Here is a 24,648-nt window from a genome sequence, read left to right as displayed (position 1 = left end):
TTAGTTGTCCAAAGGCTTGTCGTACGACGATAGGGTCAGAACAAGCCAACAAGATGTCATCCATATAATGAACAATATAAACAGAAGAAAATTTTTCACGAGTGGAAGAAATGGCTCTAGCCACAAAACTTTGACATAAAGTTGGGCTATTTGCCATGCCCTGTGGGAGCACAAGCCAGTGATATCGCTTCATGGGTTCTTTAAAATTAACAGAGGGGACACTGAAGGCAAAGCGCTTACAGTCTTGAGGCGCCAGGGGTATAGTATAGAAACAATCCTTCAAATCTATAATAATCTTATAAGTATCCTTTGGGATTGCCATGGGTGAAGGCAAGCCAGGCTGTAGGGCCCCCATCAGTTCCATTGTGGCATTTATTTTTCTCAAATCCTGTAACAGCCTCCATTTACCTGACTTTTTCTTTATAACAAAAATTGGAGAATTCCATGGAGAGTTAGAAGGGGCCACATGCCCCAAGTCCAGCTGCTCCTGTACTAGCTGCTGTACTGCAATGATCTTTTCTAGTGAAAGAGGCCACTGTTCAACCCATACCGGTCGTTCAGAGAGCCAATTTATGGGATCAGCATGTGGGGGAGGGCAAACGACAGCTCCCGTCAAGGGATACCCCAATCCTTGTCTCGTAGGGTGAGACTGGGGTTGGAGTGGCTCTAGCTCCCCCTGTGCTGCTCGGCCTAGTCCCCTAAAGGGGAGGAGGCCTTGATCAAGTAACTGCCTAGTGACCGCAGCACTAGGACTAAACATATACACTCCCATTTTTTCCATGATATCACGACCCCATAAATTAATTGGCAGATGATCCAAGACAAATGGCTGAAAATGACCAGAGTGCCCTTCCTCATCTCTCCAAACAAGGATCGCACTGCTCTGCTGTGGGTCAGTTGCTTGCCCAACCCCCTGTAGGGAAGTCATAGAGGTTGTCAGGGGCCATTGGGCTGGCCAATGTTTTTTAGATATCACAGACACATCTGCTCCAGTGTCTAATATTCCTTTAAAGGGCTTTTCTTGTATAAATATAGTCATCTCAGGCCTCTCTTGTTTTATGCTTTGTACCCAATAGATATCAGAAGATCTAAATCCTCTCTGTCCACATGGGGAATTAGCAGTCTCCCCGGGAGGTAAAGGCACAAATATTAATTGTGCTAATTTTTGACCGGCTGGGATCGATACCACGTGTTTCGGGGCAGAGGCCATAACTTTGATTTCTCCAGTAAAATCCTGGTCAATTTTGCCAGGTGTAATCTGTATCCCTTTAAGGGCTGAGCTACTTCGCCCTAACAGCAATCCAGCCACTCCCGGGGGAAGGGGGCCGAAGACCCCCGTGGGGAGAGCTTGTGTCCCCATCTCTGGGGTCAATACTGAGCAGGTGGAGGAACAGAGGTCCAATCCTGCACTTCCTGGGGTGGCACGGAGGAGGCCGGAGACTGATCTTGGGGGGTTGTTAGAAGATGCACTTGTGGCCGAGAAGAGGGAGGGACTGCCCCATGGTTTTGCGGGGCCAGGGGCTGGCCCCTCCTCCAGTTTCCCGAAAGCGGGCGGCCATTGCGATCTGTTCTTGACCTGCAATCTTTAGCCCAGTGCTTCCCTTTACCACAGCGTGGACATGTGCCAGGTGATTTTTCTCTCTTTTGCCTGGCCTGGCGTGGGCATTGCGTCATCCAATGTCCTATTTGTCCACAAGAGAAGCAACGCCCTGGGGGTCTAGCAGCCCGAGAATGCCGCTGACCTCTATATTTTAGAGACTCAGTAACAGTCTTTCCTTGAGGAGCGGCGGCTAAAGTAAGGCCTTGTACATGGGAGGGTCCAATATCAGCACACAGTGAAATAAAGTCCGTGATTCCTCCCTTATTCCTATGGGGTCTGATAGCTGCCTGACAGGCGGCGTTGGCATTTTCATAGGCTATGTGTCTAACTATAATCTCCCTTGCATTCTCATCTTGTACTAGGCGGTCTGCAGTCTCCATTAATCGAGACAAAAATTCTAGATAAGGCTCATTTGGTCCCTGTTTAACTTCTACTAGATTTTTTGTACGATTGGAATTGCGTAACTTTTTCCAAGCCTCTCTCGCCGCAGCATTTATTTGTAAATAGGCCTCCTTTGCATAACCCAATTGATCTTTGGTGTTTTTATAGGTTCCCTCTCCTAACAACTGATCAACAGTGTAAGGCAGGTTCTTAGACCTATTTGTTTCAATTTTAGCCCGACACTGTGCAGTGAACTCTGTCTCCCATAATAAGTACTCTCCCGCACTAAGGCATGCTCTGGCAAGCCGCTTCCAGTCATTTGGGCATGCAATACCAGCACACGCGGCCTCCAATATTACTTGAGTAAAAGGGGCAGTTGGCCCATATTGGGAGCAGGCATTTTTTAAATCCTGTAATAGTTTAACAGGAACAGGTTGATGGTTTACTTGTTCATCATAATCAACTAAACTAGGGAAGCATCGAGGCCCTGAAATACCTTCCCTCTCTCTAGCAGCCTGAGTCAGGTTTAATTGCGATGCACTGTGCCTGGTTGTAGTGCCTGTTAAAAGGGACTTGTTGCTAGGGCCTTTAGGCTTGCCTAAAGGTTGAGAAAGGGATTGAGGCTGTAAGGCTGCAGCCGGAGGCGGTGGGTGTGAGGGGTAAGGTTTAGAATCAGACACCATAGTGGCCTGAAGGTCATATTTCTTTCCTACTTCTGGGGGGGCTCTCTGCTCTGTCCCCATTTTCGATAGAAAATGTAGGATTTCTTCTAACTTCTTCTCCATCGTAGCCATTCGGCCCTCCATTGACTCATCATAACTTTCCTCCTTGATATTCAAACCTGAATTCTGATACTCAATATCTACTGGTTGTTGTTCCCTTTTCAAGATCTCACTTAGACTCTCTTGGGCTGCGGCATATGGCTCAGCCTCAGGTTTTTCAGAAGGGTCCTTTAACTCATAAAGTTCCCTTAATTCAAGATTAAGTTCAGCATTTTCATGTAGAGGATCTATGTATTCACTTACTAAACTCCATACAGTAGCAGCCTCTATTGGGGTCTTCTCGGGGCCATATACATCATAATAATCTAGAATTCTTTTTCCTATCCGCTGCCAGGCTTTTTGGAATTCCTCCTCTATAGACCTCGGGCATGCCTCCTCGACAAACTGTAGGAAGCTCTGAAGCACCCCTTTTTCCACCCGCGTTCCGTGGGCTTCAAATAGGCCTGTTAAGATCGGTAGAAATAACCCATGGCTATTAGCTTGACCCATAATTTTTACTCCTGACTATACTCTCTTAATAGTCCTACGATGTGTTACTCACCACAGGGAGGGGTCCTTCACCTTCGTCCCAGATTTTCAGGGTCCCTGTTCGGGCGCCAGATGCCGGGGCCAACCGGCAGCAAACCAGGGTTCGCAGATTGGGGTTCCTGAAATAGGGGACAAGGACTAGGAAGAAAAAGAAGAGAGACAGACACACTAGGTCCGGGATGTCCGCAGTCCAGGCAAAGACTGACTAGACTGCCGCGTTTATTTTCCCCTCCCCCTTCTTCCCTCCTCTTCTCCCAGGCAACCTCCAGGTGTTACATTCATATGGTAATTCTCAGGTCATTTACATAGAATAGGGCCAGAAAGCAATAAGACAATATAGCCATCGTCTGATGCAAGTCAAGGTACAGTTTGATTCCACTCTGGCTCCCAACAAGATGGCATACCCACTGCCAAGCTATCCATTCCAGGAGCTACCAAAGAGCTACGCTGAGATGAGCGCTCAACACTATCACTGTGAGTGGCTTTGAGCACTACAAATTTCTAGAACTTAAAAATATATTCCACTTCTCTTTTCTTTTTTTTCTTTTTTAACATAAACATCAACAGGCCTCTTATGCCCTTCCACATCTTCCTCTTAAGGAAAAATAAAAACATATTCTTGTAACATTTAAAAACCAATTCACAGGGCTGGGAGTTTAGCCTAATGGTACAGTGTTTGCCTAGCATGCATGAAGCCTTAAGTTTGATTCCTCGGTACCACATACATAGAAAAAGCTGAAAGTGATGCTTGAGCCTGGGAATGACAAAAAAAAGTATTCCTACATTATCTACATAGGACATTTCTGATCCATTCATTCTGTTACCTTAACAGTATACGGTTTCAAATAATTTTTACACCTTATTTTTATATCTACTAGAAAATCATCCCTTTTCCTTATAACAAGAAAACTAAGGCTCAGCAGAAATACTCATTAGTTATAAAATTCTTTGTTCTCTTTTAATTTTACTGTACATTTACAGAATTTGTGATTCTACCATTGCTTCCATTTTTAGCATGCTTCCTTTCAAAAAGGCCTTATAAAAAATGAGCAAAATGAAGATAAAGAAGACATATGATACACTGCTACCCCCCCGCCCCCCCGCAACTGGTCCTTGGGCTGGTAGCCTGGGCACCATCTCTTGAGCCTTTTTGCTCAAGGGTAGCAATCAACAACTTGAGCCACAGCTCCACTTCTGGCTTTTTGGTGCTTAACTGGAGATGAGGGTCTCAAGACATTTCCTGGCTTAGGATCAAATCATGATCCTCAGATCTCAGCTTTCTGGGCAGCTAAGCTAATAGGTGGGAGCCACTGTCACTTGGCTTATGATATACTTTTAGTAATCTCATTTTTTTGCCAGTCCTGGGCTTGAGCTCAGGGCCTGAGCATTGTCCTTGAACTTTCTCAAAACTAGAGCTCTATCACCACTTGAGCTTCAGCACCACTCTGGCTTTTTTCTATGTATGAGGTACCGAGGAATCGAAAGCAGGCCTTCATGCATGCTAGGCAAGCACTCTACTACTAGGCCAAACTCCCGGCCTTTTAGTAATCTCTTTTCTGATCCTTCCACACATAAATTTTTCTCTTTATTGTAGGGAGTGTGGAAATATTTAATAATCTCATGCATTTAATTTAATGTATGTTAACTTTTACCTTTGATCCAATTAAAGCAAGACATTTATAAGGGCATAAGAAAAACTATATTCTACTTAGAAAAAAAATGCTGCTAATAAATCTCTTCAGATAGATAGAAAGGTTTTTTTTTTTTTTGCCATTCCTGGGCTTGAGCTCAGGGCCTGAGCACTGTCCTTGGACTTTCTCAAGGCTAGAGCTCTGCCACTTGAGCCTCAGCACCAGTTCTGGCTTTTTTTTTTCTATGTATGTGGTACTGAGAAATTGAACCCAAGTCTTCCTGCATGCTAGGCAAGCACTTTAACCACTAGACCAAACTCCCGTCCCCAGTTTTTTGGTTTTTTTTTTTTTGGCCAGTCCTGGGCCTTAGCTCAGGGCCTGAGCACTGTCCTTGGACTTTCTCATGGTTAGAGCTCTACCACTTGAGCCTTAGCAGCACTTCCAGCTTTTTTCTATGTATGTGGTACCAAGGAATTGAACCCCGGGTCTTCTTGCATGCTAGGCAAGCACTCTACCACTAGGCCAAACTCCTGGCCCCAGAAAGGGTTTTTGAAATTAGAAGGGTACCTGCAATGTTGGTAGTGAGGTGGAAAGTGAATAGAGTTCTGTTCCAAGAAATAACAAGGAGGTAATTTAATCCTTTAGCAGTTAATTTTGAAAGCCTAATTCTGTCATCATCTTCACTACCGTTTTATCACAAAATGGTTGATTGTTATGATTCAAGAAAAACATATTTGTATATAGCACAAATCTTTTTTAAACCCAGGGACTTGATCTTAAAGGCAAATTAGGCCAGAGACAAACTAAATCTCTGTAGTCTATTTGGAGTAGGGTATATACTGGGTTTGAAATATTACTCATCCCAAAAACAGGAATCCTAAAGAGTGTCTCATATAGTCTACCGAATCCTGGGAATATGACTTACTGACAGAGTGTTTTTCTACCATGCAGCTACACACTTCTTATCCCTGTAGAGATCCTGTGGGAGAGAAGCCCTACAGGTCCAGAGGGTGAAGCCTGGGCTGGTTGCTCACCCTCGCTTCCACAGAATCCCTAGTGGAGAAAAACCATAGCCATGGAGAGAATGTGCTAGAGCCTTTATTTTAATCCCACATGAATCCAACATCAGGGAATTCAGCCTGTATAATCAACTCATATAGCAAATGTATATGTAAAATCTTGGCTCCAGACATGCGTTGTTTGGGAGGGGAGGAGTGGTAAAAACTGGAGAGTGAGGGAAGGGGTGACAGTGTCCACACAGAAATGGATGCCTGACCTGATTCATGTAGCCTTGACCCTTTTGGGAACTGTAGCTGAATTCATCACCTTTATATTCACAGTTAAAAGTACATTTTAAAAAGATTTATATGTGGTGGGTTTTGTGGCCTAGTGGTAGAGCACATGTCTAAGATGCATGAAGCCCTGGGTTCCATTCCCAAGCACCACATACACAGAAAAGACCAGAAGTGGTACTGTGGCTCAAGTGGAAGAGCGCCAACCTTGAGCCAAATTAGCTCAGTGACAGCGTCCAGTCCCTGTGAGAGTGAACTTCTGAAAAAGAGCCCAAGATCACTGCACTACCCTGAGTTCAAGCCCAACCACTGGAAGGAACAAATCCATAAATAGAATGGGTGCCAACTGTGCACTTTGCCGCCCAGGCTCAATTTTAACCAGGATTCTCTCTGTTTTAGTGTCCTGAGTGGCTAGGATGACAGCTGAGACCTGGAGGAAAACAGCTTACACATGTGTTGCTCATTTTATTGTGCACAAGTGCTGGAATCTTGGAAGTGTGCAAGTGACCCCAGGCCAGGGTTCAGCAAGAACTTGTGCCTCCCACTGTTTCTCTCTATATTTATAGCTACATTTAAATTTTCATTTCTGTGGTACTGGAGAATTGAACCCAGGGCCCATCCATATAAGGGGAACAGCGTACCACAAAGGAAAATCTCAGTTTGCATAGACTTCTATGCTAATGTTTGTTTGTATATACATTATATATGAACTGAAGTGTTTTGATATCTCATGGTGGCAATTTTTTTGACAGTCCTGCAACTTGAAGTCAGTGCCTTGAACTCAGGTTTGAACCTGGGGCCAAGGCCTAGCAGATCAATAGTGGGACAGTCTGTGGGGTACTTGCCTGTCAAGCTAGGGTCAAAGGTCAACATTACCAAGCCCCCTTTCCCTGGTCTTGAAAGTTGAAACCCCAGGACTGCCAGAAAAAAATAGTAAAGCAGCTTTTTGCAGTTCCCATGCTGCTGCTGCTGCTGCTGCTTCTTCTTCTTCTTCTTCTTCTTCTTCTTCTTCTTCTTCTTCTTCTTCTTCTTCTTCTTCTTCTCCTCCTCCTCCTTCTTCTTCTCCTCCTCCTCCTCCTCTTCCTCCTTCTCCTCCTCCTCCTTCTTCTCTTTCTCCTCTTCCTCCTCTTTCTCTTCTTCCTCCTCTTCCTGTTCCTCCTCCTTCTTCTTGATTTTAATTCACTGTTGTGCTGGTGCTTGCTTAGATTTAAACTCAGGGCCTGGGACTTGGAGTTCCAGCACCAGGACTGGCAAACAAAAACCCCATATCTTTAGGCCTGTGGTCCCATTGCACAATTTTGTTGTTGTTGTCGTCGTGGTGGGCTTTTTTGTTTGTTTGTTTGAGTTTTTTTGTATTTTCTTTTTTTTTTTTGCCAGTGCTGAGACTTGAACCTGGGGTCTAGGATAGCAGTTTGAAGATAAGGCTGTCCTTAGGGTGCCTGCCTGCCAAGGTAGGGCCGAGGGTCAAAGAAACCAAGGCCCCAGGTCCTGCAGTTTAAAACCCAGAACTGTCAGAAAAAAATCATTAAAATGTGGACTTCTTCATTTCCTCTGTGTGTGTGTGTGTGTGTGTGTGTGTGTGTGTGTGTGTGTGTGTTCCAAGGCTGGCAAAAAAAAAAGATATATGTCTTAAAGCATCAGTGTGCACATCCCATCAGGTTTTTTTTTTTTCCAGTGCTGCTACTCTAGTCCATGGCTCTGGGTCATGTGCTAGTGTGCAAGCCTACGGTACAAAAGTTCATACACAGTTCCCAGGATCTGAGTTAAAGCCCACAGGACTGGCAAAATAAAAACCTCAAAGTAATTCTTTTTAAGTTATTATATTTATGTAATATATGATTTAATATTGTATTTAGTAATAAAATATACTTATAATAGATGATTATACAATGTAATTGTCATATATTGTATATTCTATATTTAGATATGATTGTGCATCAATACATATTATTATATACTTACTATATTAATGTAATGTAAAATTTAAAATATAATATTCATTGCGGGAGCAGTAGTAAAACTGCTAGAACACGGCAAGGCTTGGACTCCTGTCATGAATTCGGGCTGAGGCAGCTGTGGACTGGCAGAAGTGGTGTTAGCATGTCAGTACAGTAGGGAGGGAGAGGAAGCCCAGATGGGTGACTCTGCCTGTGGGGGACCTCAGGTCTTGTCACACCATGGATGGATGTGCTGGAATGAGGGAATGTGGCTGGCCCCCAGTGCCTGTCTTTGTGGATCCAGTGCTGATGGGAATGAATGGGGACAGGGAATTGGGTCCTGGCTTTCGGGTGCAGACAGGAGGAAATCGGTCAGGACCTCCGGCCTATCCCTCTGTGAATCAGGTACTGACATGAATGAATGGGGGCACACCTGGGAGCCTGTCTCTGGGGATTGGGCTCTTGCCTCAATGAAAGGGGTCAGGACCTGGGCCTGGAATGCCGGGAATCTGGGTGCTGGAATGAGGAAATGGGGACACTGACCCAGATTCTGCCAAGAAGGGCAACTGGGTGCTGATATGAGGGAGTGGAAGGAGTGGGGGGGGCACCCTGGGGCTGGAGATCACAAGAAGTATCCTGATGTTAGAAATGTGCTTGGATGGGCCGCGAGTTTAGACTAGTGGTGGAGTGCTTGCCAGGTATGCATGAAGATCCAGGTTCGATTCCTTGGTACCACATACATAGAAAAAAGCCAGAAGTGGTTCTGTGGCTCAAGTGGAAGAGCTCTAGCCTTGAGAAAGTCCAAAGACAGTACTAAGATCCTGCCTTCAAGCCAGGTTAAAAAAGAAAAGAAAGTGCTTGGACAAGGCAGACTGGAGTAATTCCTGTTGAAAGGACTACATAGAAAGAGAACTTGGGGCACTAAGAGACATTTTTCTCCTGGCCTTCAGTGGCTGCCACACTCATCCTCACCACTTGGCTGGGACTGTGCTGCTGGGTACAACGTTGTCCCCAGGTGCAGGCTTCTGTCCCCTTGTTCACATAGGGGGGACACATTCTGGCTAACTCCCTCCTCTGGCTTCAGACTGCTGAGACATGCTCTGGCTAAACTGTTGAAGAATGGTTGTGGTTAAAAAAAAAAAGTGATGGGAATGTGCAATGGAGCCCACAACATCTTATTGTTGAGGAGAGGAAATTTGAGTGATACAAACGTGAGGTTTGCTAAACCTATTTTCCCTATTTGTTCACTTTGAAGGAGTTCTCTGAAACTGAATGCTGATTTATCCCAGATTGGAGCCAGATTCAAAGTTCAAGTGTAGCAAATCCATCTGCCCAGCCTCAGGCTCTAAGATTACAACCTGTGTCCAAAAGCGTTTTGAAAGTTCAAATGTTAAAACTCTATAGACGCTTCCTAAGCAATCTGTGATAAGGAGCTTGCTTACATTCTAAATGTCATTAGACTTCTTAAACATATAGTAATGTAAAAGGGACACGATTGCCCAATCCTGGGCTAAACAGGAAGTGTTCAGCATCCATCCTCTAGCTGTAACACCAGGAAGAACTCTTCCTGGAAACATTTATCTGAACCATATGCAACAGTTGCCAAAGGCAGAATGGGTGCACAGAATTAGGTCTGCAAGATAAGCAGGCAGAGTGCATAAGATTCCACGGAGAAGCAAACTAAAACAGAACTTCATTGTCTGCCAGGACAGCCCACTTTGGCAGAGAATGAACTATTTGCAACATTGCTTTCACAAAGTCAGATTTTTCATTAAAATGCTCTCCAAAGTCTCAGGGGGAAGCTGAAGCCTCAGGGAAATGTTTTTAAAAAGCTTTGTAGGCTTCCTAAGCAATATGTGAAACTTATATTCTCCATGTAATAACAGTGCTTAAGCATAGAGAAGTATAAAAGGGACATCAGGGACCAATCTCGAACTAAAAGAGAAATTTTCAGAAGCTAGTATTCAAAGGAAACTGAATGGTTTGCAACATTGTTTCCAGTGTCAGGTTTTTCATTAACTGGGCAAGGGAAGCCAGGACCCTGAGATGTGATGAGCTTTGCCATGGTAGGGTGGATCCAGGGAGGGGCACCCAGAAGTGGCCTGCAATGTGGCAGCAGGGAGGTGAGTTTTTCCTCTGTAGTTGTGAGATTACAAGATCAATCTTCTACCTAGGCAAGGGCATTTACCTTCCCAGGTCCTTCAAATCATTGGAATTGGGGGAAGTCCATGAACTGTGTCCCTGCAACTCCCCACTCCAAGTAGAGAAGCCGGGCCCTTTACTGCTTCTGTGAATCCCACTGAGGAACCTGGCTCTGCCCTCTTGCCTCTGGGGCCTTAGGCGGGAAGTCCATGACCCTCTTATTTCCACTGAATCACAGAAAAAGCCAGACGTGGGGCTGTGGTTCAAGGGTAGAATGTTAGCTTTGAGCAAAAGGAGCTCATAGAAAGTGCCCAGGCCCCGAGTTCAACTCTGAGGATTGGTAAGACATAAAACAAAATATAAATGAATAAATACAATACATTCATTAACAAAGCCAGTACCTCCATGTGTTTCTGTAACTATGAGTGTATTTGTACTGGTGAAGCTCCTGAGTAGCTAGGATGAAAGGCACCAAGCTAGGAAATTCCTTTCAATAGAATTATTTCATGTCCCATTCCTTGAGCCCAAGACTAGGTAAAGCACCTAGGCCCTGAGTTCAAGGCTCAGGTTCCACCAAAAAAAAAAACAAAGAAACTCTCTCTCTCTCTCTCTCTCTCTCTCTCTCTCTCTCTCTCTCTCTCTCTCTCTCTCTCTCTCTCTCTCTCTCTTATATATATATATGTATCTGTTGTCCATAAGGGAAACCCAAAATACTTCCTTTCATACATAGTATAAATATAAATTCACATATATAAAAACATCTAAATACGAAGATATAAAGAACAGAGCAGCATTTATTGCTGAACTTTGGGCCTTGGGTCATTCATACTTGGGAAATTCCAACACTTGTACACAATGTAAAAAAAAAAGTTGCAGGTGTTTAGCCTAGTGGTAGAGTGCTCGCCAAGAATGCACCGAGCCCTGGGCTGAATTATTTGGTACAGCATACACAGAAAAAGACAGAAGTGGTGCTATGGAGCAAGTGCTAGAGCAGTTGCCTTCAGAAAACTCAAGGACAGTGCCCCCGCCCCCCACACAAAGAACCCTAGCTACTGAGGAAACTGATATCCAGAGGATTGTGCTCTCACCTTGTGGAGGCTCCACTTCCCATTTCTGCCTGGTTGATTTGAGGTAAAATGATCAGTGAGGCTTTTCTGCCAGGCCTGGTTTTGAATGCCAGTCCTCAGATCTCAGCCTCCTGAGTAAACAGGATGACAGACCTCAGCCACAGATGCCTAGACTGCAGCACTGTGATCTACTTAACAATAGGAAAAGAGGTCCATATACCTTGGTCCAGGAACTCAGAATCAGTTCTTAGGTTCTGATTTCATGGATAATGGCACACGCACACACATGCGCGCGCACACGGGCACACACACATACACACACACACACACACACACACACACACACACACACACACACACACACACGAAAACCAAAACCAAAAAAATACCATCTACATGAGAAAACCCCAAACATTTCAGAACATTAATTATGTAAGTGCAGGTACATAAATGTAGAGAAAGGCCAGTGCTCTGGATGAAAGCTGCCTTGGGTCATGCACACTTGGGAGTTTCCACCACTTGTACATAATAAAATACAAAGCAGGAGTGGAAGCCATGTTCCTCCCAGTCTGGCCTGTCTTCCTGGATACCTAGGACATTGAGATCTAGAGGATCATGGCTGAAATCCAGCCCAGCCTGCAAAGTACAAGATCCCTGCCTCTTTTACTTGTTTCTTTGCTGGCTGTGGGTCTTGAACTCAGGGTCAGAGCACTGACCCGGGACTGTTTTCCAATTACAGCCAGGCCTCTACTTCCAGGGGCTGAATAATTAATTAATAAGAAGGCCCCCCCCCCCAATAGCCAGAGACCAAAGATCAATGCAAATTGCAATGAGTCATTTATTGACGAGCTCGAGCACGGGTCTCTGTGCACTGATAGTCGAGTGCAGACCAGAGGCCCCTAGCACAAGATTACAGCCCCTTTTATACATTTTTTTTTTTGGTAGGGGGAAGGCCCCAGCAAGTAATAGTAACAAATCAATATGCCACGCGGGAAATTTATACTATAATTCCATTAAATGATTGGTGCAGTACAAAGCAGGAAAGAGGTTGTGGCTAATCACTGGTCAGTCTAGCTGGCTGTCAATTTAGGAGGATGGTTTTATGCCAGATATGAGTCTAGGGGGATCTCCATGGTAACAAGCTTGTGATTGGTTGACATCTGCCCTAGTTTGCTGACCCTCGCAAGTCCGACCTTGTAGGTAGCAGATGGCTGCTATCTCTAGCTCCCGGTTTGGAATGTGTATACTCCTTACTACAGTGTAGCTCAGTCTGGGAACCAAGGACAAATGGGTGGTTGTAGATTAGCCACAAGGACAGCAGTTTCACTTCTCAGGATTTTAGCAAGCAGATATTCAGAAGCAGAAAGGCAAGTTAAGGAAATACAAGTATAACCATCCAAATGAATACAAGTATGAAAATACAAATGGCTAATATAGGTTTATAGAAAATATATACATGTTTTCTATGCTCCTCACCCTAGCTACTTATGGCTGCTGAGATCCAGAGGATCATGATTCAGAGATTCAAATCCAGGAGGCAAAGTACTATGTCTGTGTCCCTTTTTATTTTTTGCCAGTCCTGATGCTTGAGATGAGGGCATGGGCACTGAACTTGTGCTTTCTCAAGGCAAGTACTTGAGCCACAACACACTTCTGGTTTTTCTGTGTATGTGGTTCCAAGGAATCAAACCCAGGGCCTTGTGCATGCTAGTTGAGCAATCTACCACTAGGCTACACTCCTGGCCCTGTATCCGTTTTTGTTTTAGTTTGTTTACTTTTCTACCTGTTGTTGGGATTGACCTCAGAGCCTGTGCACCGACCCTGGGCTTTTGGTAGAAGTCCAGCACTAACCACGTGAAGGCATATCCACTTCGGGTCTGTGCATGATTATTTGGAGTTAAAAATGTCACAGTTTCTTGTCTGCCTTCCTTGGTTTTGAACCAAGACCCTCAGATCCCAGCTTCCTGAGTAGGTAGGATGACAGGCTTCAGCCATAGGCCGCTAGGCCGGGAAACACAGATCTCTAGTTTATGATAGGAAAGCTGCAAGTATGTCCACAGCTCCATGTTCTCCAGCCCAAGAGTTCAGACTTAGGTGCTGAGTTCAAGACTCAGTTGCCACTGAAAAAATAACCTACATATGTTATATATTATATGAAATAAAATTATACATGTATATATTTGATGAAAGTGACAAGGGCCCTTTTTCTGCTCTAGTTATTCAGGACAATAAGATTCAGAGAACTGAAGTTCAAATGCAGGCCAGGCAGCACAGTCCTTGCCCCTTTTATTTGGTATTTCTGCCTGTTGTGGGCTTGAACTCAGGGCCTTGGCACAGACCCTGGGCTGCATTCCAGAAGTCCAGAGAAAACCAGTTTGAGCCACAGTTCCATTTCTGGCACCTAAATGATTCATTTGAGATAAATGTATCAGGGGCCCTTTCCTGCCCTAGCTGAACAGATGCAGAGATGCAGAGGATCAGAGTTCAAATCCAGCCTGGCCTGCAAAGTTGGAGGTCTGAGCTCATTATTTTTTCTTTCTTTCTTTCTTTCTTTCTTTCTTTCTTTTTTTCTTTCTTTCTTTCTTTCTTTCTTTCTTTCTTTCTTTCTTTCTTTCATTTCTGGTGGGTTGTGTGGTTTGAACTCAGGGCCTTGATGCTGACACAGGGCTACTTTCCAAAGTCCATTGCAAGCCAGTTTGATCCAGCTCCACTTCTGGTATCTGAATGATTAATTTTATTTTAGTTAAAGCCAGAAGTGGCACTGTGGCTCAAGTGGTAGAGTGCTATCCTTGATCCAAAAGGAGCTCAGGGACAATGCTCAGGTCCTGAGTTAAGTCCCAGGATTGGACCCCCTCAAAAAAATTATTGCCAGACCTGGGGCTTGAACTCACAGTCTCATGCTTGGTTCACAGCTGGCACTCTACCACTCAAACCACACCTTCTGCCCAGCTATTTTGCTCATTAGTTGATAATGGATTTTTAAAGACTTTTCTAAAAGCCCACTTTTGTCTTTGAACCTCTATCTTCCAGATGTCAGCCTCCAGAGTAGCTAAAATTATAAGAGTGAACCACAGTCACCAACTGCCATTCTTTCCATTGAGAAGAGCATGACATAGGAAAGAGTGGGAAAAATTCTCTAGGAAACTCAAGAGATTACCATGTTACTGCGAAAGCCACGGTTAGCTTTATTTATTCCCATAAGTGGAATCTTTACTGCTATACCGAGTTAGGATGTATGTTCACACCACTCTGCACATACCTATCCTGTCTCAGGTAGGTGAAAGAACAGCTGCACCCTTGATCAAGATCATCATCATCAAATCTTTACATGGAAACCCAAATGTCTATGTTCTCTTTCTTGTACTAGGAATTTCAATTTAACATGGAATTACATTCTGTAAGTGCTCATTCATTGCTTCTGCCTTAGTTTCACTCTCCCAAATATCAATGTCAAAAATATTTGATGTTAAAAAACATAGAGCGGGGGCTGGGAGTTTGGCCTAGTGGTAGAGTGCTTGTCTAGCATGCACGAAGACCCGAGTTCGATTCCTCGGCACCACATACATAGAAAAAAAAAAGCTGGAAGTGGTGCTGAGGCTCAAGGGTAGAGCTCTAGCCTTGAGAGAAGTGCAAGGACAGTGCTTAGGCCCTGAGTTCAAGCCCCACAACAAGCACCAAAAAAAGTAAAAAAAAAAAAAAAGAGAAAAGATAGAGAATGTGCATTTCCAGCTAGATGGAAGAAATCAGTTTCCATGTACTGTGATGCCCTGGGATGTGTACAGCATTTCTGCTTTTCTATGGCTTGGCCTGAGCTTGGGAAAATGAAGAGGAGACCAGACTCCTGACTTCCTCCCCTCTCTCCTCTCTCCACAGGGAGGTCAGCCAAGTGGGGGTCAGCCATACGGGGCATTTCGTACTCACACAACCGGTTTCACCAAAGGGTACAGGGCAGAGCCCAGTCCTGCCAAGTCATGCCCACGCCCTCCCCCAATTCTGTCTGTCTCCAGGGGGGTCCCAGGTGGACTGGGGCGGCACTCACTCCGCCACCAGCAGGGGCCGAGTGGTAGCAGTCTGACCAGTCAGCTAGCAGGAAACAAGCCAGGCAGTCCGTCGATGGCCCAGGGAAGCAGGGAAGTGGCCTGCAGCAGAAAAAAAATACTCCCAAAGCTGCCTTTTCCTGCCCAAGGATCAGGCCAAGCACACGAGAGGCTGTGTTTGTCAAGACAGAGTGAAGTGTGAGCCATTTCCCCGTGCGTGTGCGTGTGTGCAGTGTGTGTCTGCGGGGGAAGAGGCCGGATGGGTGGGGGTGGGGGTGGGGTGAAGGCAAGCCACTCAGCTAGTCAGCTCCTCCCCAGAAACGAAGCTGGACTGTGCTTTGTCTTGTAAATGTTGTCATGGCAACGGCCTGACATTCCTGTTAGGCTTCACCCTGCGGGTGGGGGTGGGGCCTGGGGAAGAGAAACCACCAAAGGGAAATTAAAAAAAAAAAGAAAAATCAAATACTACAGAGAACCAAACAAACAAGAAGACAAACAGCTAGCAGGCCCGGAATTCCACGACCGCTACCTTCAGGAAAATCGTTTCAAGGAAGTAGGATCGATGAGACCGGGAGTTTGGCCTAGTGGGAGAGGGCTTGCTTAGCAAACGGGAAGACCCGGCTTCCATTCCTCAGTGAAGTCAGAAAGGAATGCTGCAGCTGTTGCTGCTGTGGTTGACGACGTGGTAGAGCTCTGGCCTGGAGAAAGCCCAGGCCCTGGGTTTCAGTTCGGGAGGCACGGGAAAGTACCGCTAGGCATTCACAGACAAGACAGCCCGGGTGCACACCTTCCAAATGCAGGGCTCCAGTGAAGGCAATCCCACCAGGAAGGAGGCAGTCTCAGAGGCCTGGTTGGAGGGTAGGCCTCAGCCTAAAAATGACCTCGATACTGTGTTTTTCATGTTTCCCCTTTGGGGCCCTCTGTCTGTCTGTCTGTCTGTCTGTCTGTCTGTCTGTCTGTCTGTCTGTCTATCTGTCTCTGTCTCTCTGTCTCTGTCTGTCTGTCTGTCTGTCTGTCTGTCTGTCTGTCTCTCTCTCTCTCTCTCTCTCCCTTTCCCTTTCTCCCTCCCTCCCTCTCTCTCCCTCCCTCCCTCTCTCTCCCTCCCTCCCTCTCTCGCCCTCCCTCCCTCCCCCTTTTCTTTTTCTGTACTTTGAACCAGAGCACCTAAAATTCTGTATTTTACTTAGATCTGGTGACTTGATGGAGAGAGAAGAAAACCAGTTTTCTTAGGAAACATGGATAAGGGGAGGGAGGAAAAGGAGGTAGGGTTTCTCTCCTTTCTCTGTCTTTTTTTTTTTTTTTTTTGGCCAGTCCTGGGGCTTGTACTCAGGGCCTGAGCACTGTCTTTGGGCTTCTTTCTCAAGGCTAGAGCTCTACCACTTGAGCCAGAGCACCACACTTCTGGATTCCCTTCCCCCCTCCCCCCCCCCCGCCCCTATGGAGGTGGTACCAGGGAAATCTTGCAGCAGCAGCAGCAGCAACAGCAGCAGACTGTCTGACTCCAGCACAGCCAATGTACCCGAGCTTGCCCGCCTGTAAACATGCCACCATGGGGGCCCAGACAGAAAGCCCACCCAACACCCCGCCCGACCTTCCCTTGTGGACATTTTCTTGGTTTTGTTTTGGGTTGGGGAAGGATTTCTTCAACTTTTTCATTCACCCCTGCCTGCCTCCTAGCTCAGGCCTCACAAACCCCACTCCTGAACCCTGTTCCACACAGTCTCCAAGCCTGTGGGAAGGCTGTGTCCCCCGCTGCTGCTGCTCTATCTATCCCAGTAAACAGCGGAAGAGCATCCGAGTCCAGCCTGTTTCCTCCTTTCTCCCCCAGTTTTTCCTAACACTGACTGAGTGTGTCAGGTAGGCTAGGCAGGCACTGTCCCATGAAACCGCATTCCCGGCCCCACCATGATTGTTTTTGGTGCGCGTGCAAGTCACAAGACCATCCCCACCCACCAACCCCCCCCCCAAAAAAAATTAAGTCAATACGCATCTCCACTGGCTTCCTGTTAGTAGAGAAGAAAGACCAACTTGCCAGGCACGGTGGCCACTCAGGAGGCTGAGGTCTGTCTGAGGACCGAGGTTCAGAGCCAGCCTGGGTACCAGAGGACAACCCGAGAGACACTTATCTCCAAATACACTCTAGGAAACGGGAAGTGGGGCTTGGCTCCAGGGTAGGGTGCCAGCCTTCAGGTGAAGAGCGCCCACCCGGGCCTAGTTCGAGCCCCAGGACCCACCCCCCCAAAAAGGAAGAAAAATAGAAAAAGAGGAAGGGGAGGAAGCCATTTGGGGGAAGGAACAATGATTCCGGGTAAGGTGACATCAACGTGCCATCTTTGCTTCAAAGAGACACCACAGAATGCATTCCTTCCACAGGGATGCTTTCCTCAGCCTCAAGGATTCACATGTTGTCTGTGTGACAGTATGCATGCCTTCCTGGTGGTGGTGGTGTGTGGGGGGGGCCAGGGAAACCTGGGTGCCTGCCTTCCTTTGATCAAAAATAAGGCTCTGTTTCATGGCAGGCTTCATCCTTACACCCTTCCCTGGGAAGAAATGCCCCCCAAACATCCAGAACTCAGTAACTGACTGGGTCACCTGAACGTGACTAGTCGATCTATCCAGCCTGATACTTGTGGATGCCTGCCTGCCTGCCTGCCTGCCTGCCCGATTTGTGTCTCTACCCACCCCACCCACTCCCCACCAACTCTTGTTCACTCCTGCTTTCGTTTCTGTACTCCAGAAAGAACTGTATTTTAGGGCCAGCCGGTCTGCCAGTCTCCCTGCCGGCCTGGAAACCACGGTCCATTGCAGTGACTCAACCAGGTGCTGGGGAGTCTGATATCTGTGGGTAGAGATTCAAGTCCAGCTCAAGCTCCAAACTTTCTCTCTCTCTCTCTCTCTCTCTCTCTCTCTCTCTCTCTCTCTCTCTCTCTCTCTCTCTCTCTCTACTTCTTTCTTTTTTCTCTCTCCTTCCTTCCTTTCTTCCTCCCTCCCTCCCTCTCTCCCTCCATCCCTCCCTTCCTCCCTCCCTCCCTTCCTTCCTTCCTTCCTTCCTTCCTTCCTTCCTTCCTTCCTTCCTTCCTTCCTTCCAAGTTCTGGCCTGGACCCTCTGGCCTTGATCTCTCTGGAGGCTAGGGAATGCCTGCACCACTTCTGTCTTTTCTGTGTACACAGTCCAGAGAACCTAGGGCTTCATGCATGCATGCTACGCAAGTATTCTATCACTGGGTCACACTCCTGGCCCCCTTTTGAGATTATTCATCGTGATTCATCACTAAAAATGCCACAAGTGGACCCTGGCCCCTTCCCTTCCCTTCCCTTCCCACCCCCCCCCTCCCTGGGCCATTCAACATGACCAAGGCCAGCAGTGCGTGTCCACCATCTAGTGTTAACTTTCGGAAACTACCAGGGCTGTGAATCCCCATGGCGTGTCTGTCCTTCGGTTTGGTCCAGTCAGTAGGACTTGGGGTGGGTGGAGGGTGCAGAGAGTAGTTGAGATGGGCATTGATAATCAGTACATGCAGGGACACACACACACACACACACACACACACACACACACACACACACCAAACAGCTCCCGAAATCCGGCCACTTATGCTCTTCTATCCCAGTCAGGCCAGGCTGGGCTGGGCCTAATGTAGACTAGCTCTTCACAGAAACCAGGGAGGGGGTGGTGGTGGTGTGGAGGAGGGATGGAGGGAGCAAGGGAGGGAGGGAGATAGAGAGAGAGAGAGACAGAGAGAGAGAGACAGAGAGAGAGAGAGAGAGAGAGAGAGAGAGAGAGAGAGAGAGAGAGAGAGAGAGAGAGAGAGAGAGAGCGAGCGAGCATCAGAGCCCTTCTGCAGTTTTCTGTCAAAGCAGGCATCTGCACGGATGGATGGATGGATGGATGGATGGATGGATGAGCAGCAGAGAAAGAAGGTAGGCAGGGCAGGGTCTGATTCAAGAACTCCTGACCTGCCAGGCACAGTCCGTTGGCTCGGGGCTGCAGACAGAGGAGGGAGCAAGGTCCTTCCTGCCGGGCATGCCAACCCTCCCTTTGAGAGGCAGAGAGCGTGGTGTCTGTCTCCTCCCCCTCCTCCCCTCCCCCCTAGAACCTTGGCAGTTCAGGGAATGAAGAATGACTTGATTGGCAAGGAAATTAATAGATGGTGATGGTTGTTCTGCGTGGATTATGTGATTTCTTTTCTCCCCCACCCCGTTCATCTGATGCAGTTGGTGACTGTATCTGACTCTGTCACCTGGTCTATTGTAAATACGTTTTTGTTTATTTGAAATACGGAAGGGGAGGGGGGAAGACATGAGTGGGAGGAGGGAAATGGGGACAAAATTGTGAGAAGGGGTATCGGGGTGTGTGTGTGTGTGTGTGTGTGTGTGTGTGTGTGTGTGTGTGTGTGGTCATGTAGCCTATTCCTGAGGAATGTCACTGTCACCCTTCTACACATGACACCCCGACAATGAAGAAAGCAGAAGCAGCAGCAGCAGCTACAGAAGCAGAAGAAGCTTGGAGTGCTGTGTCACTCAGTCCTTCTCCAGGACGAGCAAGGTGGGCTGGCCAGCCACCGGTGTCTCCCTGGTCAGTCACATCCTCAGGTCCCCTCCCTGGTGCTTGGACACTCCCAGAAACGGGCGAGCGAGTTCAGGGGCCAACCCAACCAATCCCACCACCCCCACCCCATCGTCCATCTGTCCATCCGCCTGCCCCACACCCCAACCCCAAAGAACCTTCTCTCTCCGGCCAGCCCTGGCCTCAGGCATCAGAAATGAATGCAACCCCCTTTCATCTTGGGAGTGGAATACAAACACAAGCCAAAGACAATGTGATTCAAGCAAATGGGTCCTTTTATTTTATTTCTAGGGGAGGGCTGTGAGGTTGCAGTGGGGGCAGGGGCAGGGGCAGGAGCAGGAGCAGGAGCAGGAGCCAGAGGCCCAGGGGTGTTCAGGGGCCGGGACAGGAGGCTTCCTTCTTCCCCCAAATCTGGCCTTGCATCCCTGGCTCAGCAAAACCTCCACACACACCAAAGGTGCACTGGATCAGATTCCTGGCTGGCTGCCTTCTGCTCAGTACTGAGTGGTTTAGGCATCTCTCCCTGGTCCTGTGGTCTATCCAGCGGTCCCTGGTGGGGTGTGGAAAATAAAGAGATGTTACAAGGAGGAGCAGCTTTTTCTCATCATGGCTTTTTTTTTTTAAATCTTTCCCTTTCTCATCAAACTACCCACCTGACAGAGCTTGAACATACTAGCCACCCACGTGTACAAGAATCTACTACTTGAAATGGACCCCCTCAAAGGAAAAGGTTTGGGGACTTGATGCAGGATGGGTGGAGGGCTGCAGGACAACCCACACAGGCCCAAAGGAATGGCCTGTCGCTGACATGGACGCCCTACCAATCCCATTTGGATACATGGGCACTCCCACTCGCAGCCCAGCCATAGCTGATCAGTCTGAGTGCTTCCCTCCTCTAAATCCTGGTGTTAAGAGGATCCACTTGCCTGGAGACAGATGCCATATTGTAGAGGACAACTTTGAGTCTTGGTCCTCAGATTTCTTGCAGCCTCCTGAATGACTGGGGCTACAGACTTGAGCTAAAAGTGTTAGGCCAAAGGGAAAACATGACAAAATGTCTTTGATTGGAATGGGGAAGCTGTTCTCTATATATCCACACCAACTGCAGTTGCAGCTCTACTCAGAATTTACTGAGAGTTCAATCACTAATGTAAAATGCAAGAGCACAAGCTTAAGTATCAGAGTACTGATGACTCCACCAAGGCAGAAACCAGTGCAGCGAACTTATGATGCCAGGAAAATCACGGAGCTCCACATACACAGATCCCTGTGCTGTGTTCTTTCCCTCCCCCATGTCCATCACCCACCCTTCAATGTGCAATGCTACAACGGTCAAAGGGTGCCATCTAGTGTTTTTTTTTTGGAAACTACCGTGGTTATAAGTTCAAGTTTCCTATACAGGCATAAAGGAACCACAGGCTTTGAGTCAGTGCACACAAGGAGGTGAAGGAAGGGTGGAGTAGAAATTCATATAAAAATTATCAATGGAGGTTCGGGAGTTTGGCCTAGTGGTAGAGTGCTTGCCTAGCATGCACGAAGACCCAGGTTCAATTCCTCGGTACCACATACATAGAAAAAAGCTGGAAGTGGTGCTGAGGCTCAAGTGGTAGAGCTTTAGCCTTGAGAAAGTCCAAGGACAGGGCTCAAGCCCAGGACTGGCAAAAAAAAAAAGAAAGAAAAGGAAAAGCAGTCAGTACAACAATGTTTACACAAGACAAGTAAAGCTATGGCAGGTGGCTCACAACTGTAATCCTTGCTGATCTGGAGGCTGAGATCTCATGAGGTTCAAAGCCAGCTTCAGCAGGAAAGTCCTTCTAAGACTCTTACTTTGAGTTCAGTCCTCAATACAAGGAACCCAGAAAATGAAAAAGAGAAAGGAGGACCGGAGACAGAAAGGGAGGGAGAGATTCTTCAGGGAAGGAGGAAATTTACTACCCTCAGAAGTAGAAGCAGAGATAGAATATTCGTTTTGGTTTTGGATGTTCTTCTTTGATTTTATTTTACATTCCAGAAAGGGCTAAGGTGTCTGTCATTCCTTATCTCTCTCTTTTTTTTTCCCAAGGCAAAATGCTTTTCATCTGGAACTGGGAAGTTGCAGTGCATAAATTACTGAGATTGCAGCAGTACTGCTGAAGATTTCCTCAGGATCAAATTAGCACCGCAGAAGGCAGGAGTTCAACCAGGACTGTGCTGCATTCTCCAGGAAGGCAGAAGAAGCAGTGCATCCCAGCTGTAGTACCTGGAAACCCATGGACATCCCAGAGGCCCCTCCTCTCCAGCATTCACCCTCTCCATGCAAAGTTATGGTAAGTGCTTGCCACCTAGCGTCCATTTTCTGCAACTGCCTGGGTTTGGTTTTGTTTTATTGTTTTGTTTTTGTGGGTCCTGGGGTTTGAACTTGGCCTGGACACTGTCCCTGACCAGTTTCCCTCCCCCTCAGGCTACCCCCGCCCTTCACTGACCAAAGGGAATAGAGAAAATAAAGGGAAAGAGAGGACATTGAGGTATGAAAAGCCACTTCAACTACCAGAGAACTGACATTCAGTAGGCTAAAACTTAAATAGCCATATCCTGGAGATGGCAGACCTCAAAATGATCTCATAAGATTGCAGATTACTCTATTGGTATACAATTTTAATAAGATCTCCCCTTTAAGAATAGAGATGGACAAGAGAGGAGCTGAAAGGTGAGGAAATAAGAGAAGTCCCTCTCACATTGTCTCTGCTTGCCAAAAGAGTAAGTTATAGGAGCAAATTACTAATAAATAAAATAGTAACGGACACATAATGCACCTGGTGTGCGCTGGGCACTGCTGTGCCAGGTGAAGCTTTTGGCGCCCTGGGACCGGTTCCCAGCCTCCTCTGAAGTGGGGACCAGGGGAGCTGAGCTCCTAGGGCTTTGCAGATAGTGCTGGAGCCTCTCTGATGCCCAGTCCCCCAGGTCTGGGTCGTGAGGACGGTTCAGTGGTCTGGGTGGAGTCCCCGCTGTCACCCGTGTGCACTCCTCTGCCCTAGGGCACTGAGCTCCTTCCTGTCCAGCAGCCCAGATGTTGAGTGTGTGCAGGCCCATGTGTAACCCTCAGACTGCTCTGCCACACCTGTCTACCGTCCCTACCAGAGTGGTGGGAGAGTCCACACACCTGGGGAGGACACACAGGAGTCCAGAAGTCCTGGCTGTAATCCCAGCTACTCTGGAGCCTGAGATCTGAGGATGGCAGTTTGAAGGCAGCCTGGAGGGAAAGTTGGTGAGATACTCATGTACAATAAACTTCTCACAAAAAGCCAGAAGCAGTGCTGTGGCTCAACTGGTAGAGCACAAAGAGGTCAGGAACAGTCCCCAGGCCCTGTGTCCAAGCCCCAGAAATGACAGAAAAGAAGAAGAGGAGGGGGGCAGAAGAGCAGAGGAGGAAGAGTTAATCAAAATTCTCCTGTCTTCCCTGTCCTTCCTGGTGCCGGCTTTGTGTGCCACAGTGCTGTTGACGGGCAGATCTTTGTACCCAGAAAGCCTGCTCTTTCTCACCAGCACTGGTCACCTCATTCATCCTCCATTCAAAGTTGAACCTTTTTGTTCCAGGCTATTGTTCTTCTGTGGAGGCCCACCTCTATTTCTGGCTTTCTGATAGTTCACTGGCAATAAGAGTGTCAGAGACTATGCTGTACAGTCTGGCTTCAAGCATCCATCCTCAGTTCTCAGCCCTCTGAGTAGCTTCTATTGTAAGTGTGAGTCATCAGTACTCAGTACTAGTGATGATTTTTTGATACGTCATGTATGTGGAAATATGAATTAAAGTTTCTATGTCTGGTTTATTTACAATATTCTAAATATTCATTCATGTTGTAGCATGGGTTAGAATGTCATTCCTCTTTATGATTGAATAATTCTCCATTGAATGGGTATACTACATTTTGTTTATCCATCAGTGGACAGTTGTCTCTACCCTTCCACTACTGTGAATGATGCTGTGAATATTGAGCATACTGAATATTGAGCATATTAAATATTCATCATACGGTCATGAATATTGAGCACACAGCTGCCAGAGGTATCCTTTCATAATAGACCTAGATGAGCTGTTAGGGCACCTGTGGTTTCCTTCACATTAACTATCTATGAGAATCCTTACAGCCTATGAGACTCAGATGATGTTAAAGACTTACAGCTTTTACTCTTCTCTTTGTTCTTATGACCTTGTTGTTTTCCTAAATAAATAAATTGTCCAATTGAATTGACAAATCAAGTAGGGCCTTTGCAAATACGCTCTGCTCTCTAGAAACATCTTCTCACCTTTTGTGTGCATCTGGATATTAAATGGCTCCTGCCTGTAATGCTGGCTACTTAGGAGGCTGAGACCGATCTTCATAAACTAGTTAAAATAATCTTGAAGTGGAGGCTTCCCTCAAGGGGTACAGCATTTGCCTTGCAGGAAAAAGTCAAGCAAGGACACGAGGTCCTGAGTTCAAGCACCAGCACACACACACACACACACACACACACACACACACACACCCCACAAGTAAAAATACACTGAATCAGTATTGACTGCTTGAGCAAAGTATAGCAAGGTCATAACAGGAAGCAAACTACTGAGCCTCTGCTCTTCCCATCTCCTCCTATAGCTCCCTAGAGGATTCTGAAGGAAGTTGGATTTGAGGCTTTCTTTCTTTTTTTCCCAATTCTACCCAGA

General features: G+C 46.8%; 1 long non-coding RNA gene across 1 annotated transcript in view; it reads left to right on the top strand.

Annotated features, from left to right (window-relative positions):
- Nucleotides 1–23,778, top strand: part of LOC150039206 (uncharacterized) — a 34,173-nt gene extending 10,395 nt beyond the window's left edge. The window contains exons 2-3 of the long non-coding RNA XR_016534482.1: nucleotides 22,027–22,270; nucleotides 23,538–23,778. This is a non-coding gene — a long non-coding RNA (uncharacterized LOC150039206). The remainder of the gene's footprint in view (nucleotides 1–22,026; nucleotides 22,271–23,537) is intronic.
- Nucleotides 23,779–24,648: the final 870 nt, after the last annotated feature.

Source organism: Megascapheus bottae, unplaced genomic scaffold (genome assembly GCF_031878675.1).
Source record: "Megascapheus bottae isolate mThoBot1 unplaced genomic scaffold, mThoBot2.hap1 HAP1_SCAFFOLD_85, whole genome shotgun sequence".
In the NCBI taxonomy this organism is placed as follows: Eukaryota; Metazoa; Chordata; class Mammalia; order Rodentia; family Geomyidae; genus Megascapheus; species Megascapheus bottae.
This window is presented reverse-complemented; position numbering and strand designations above follow the sequence as displayed.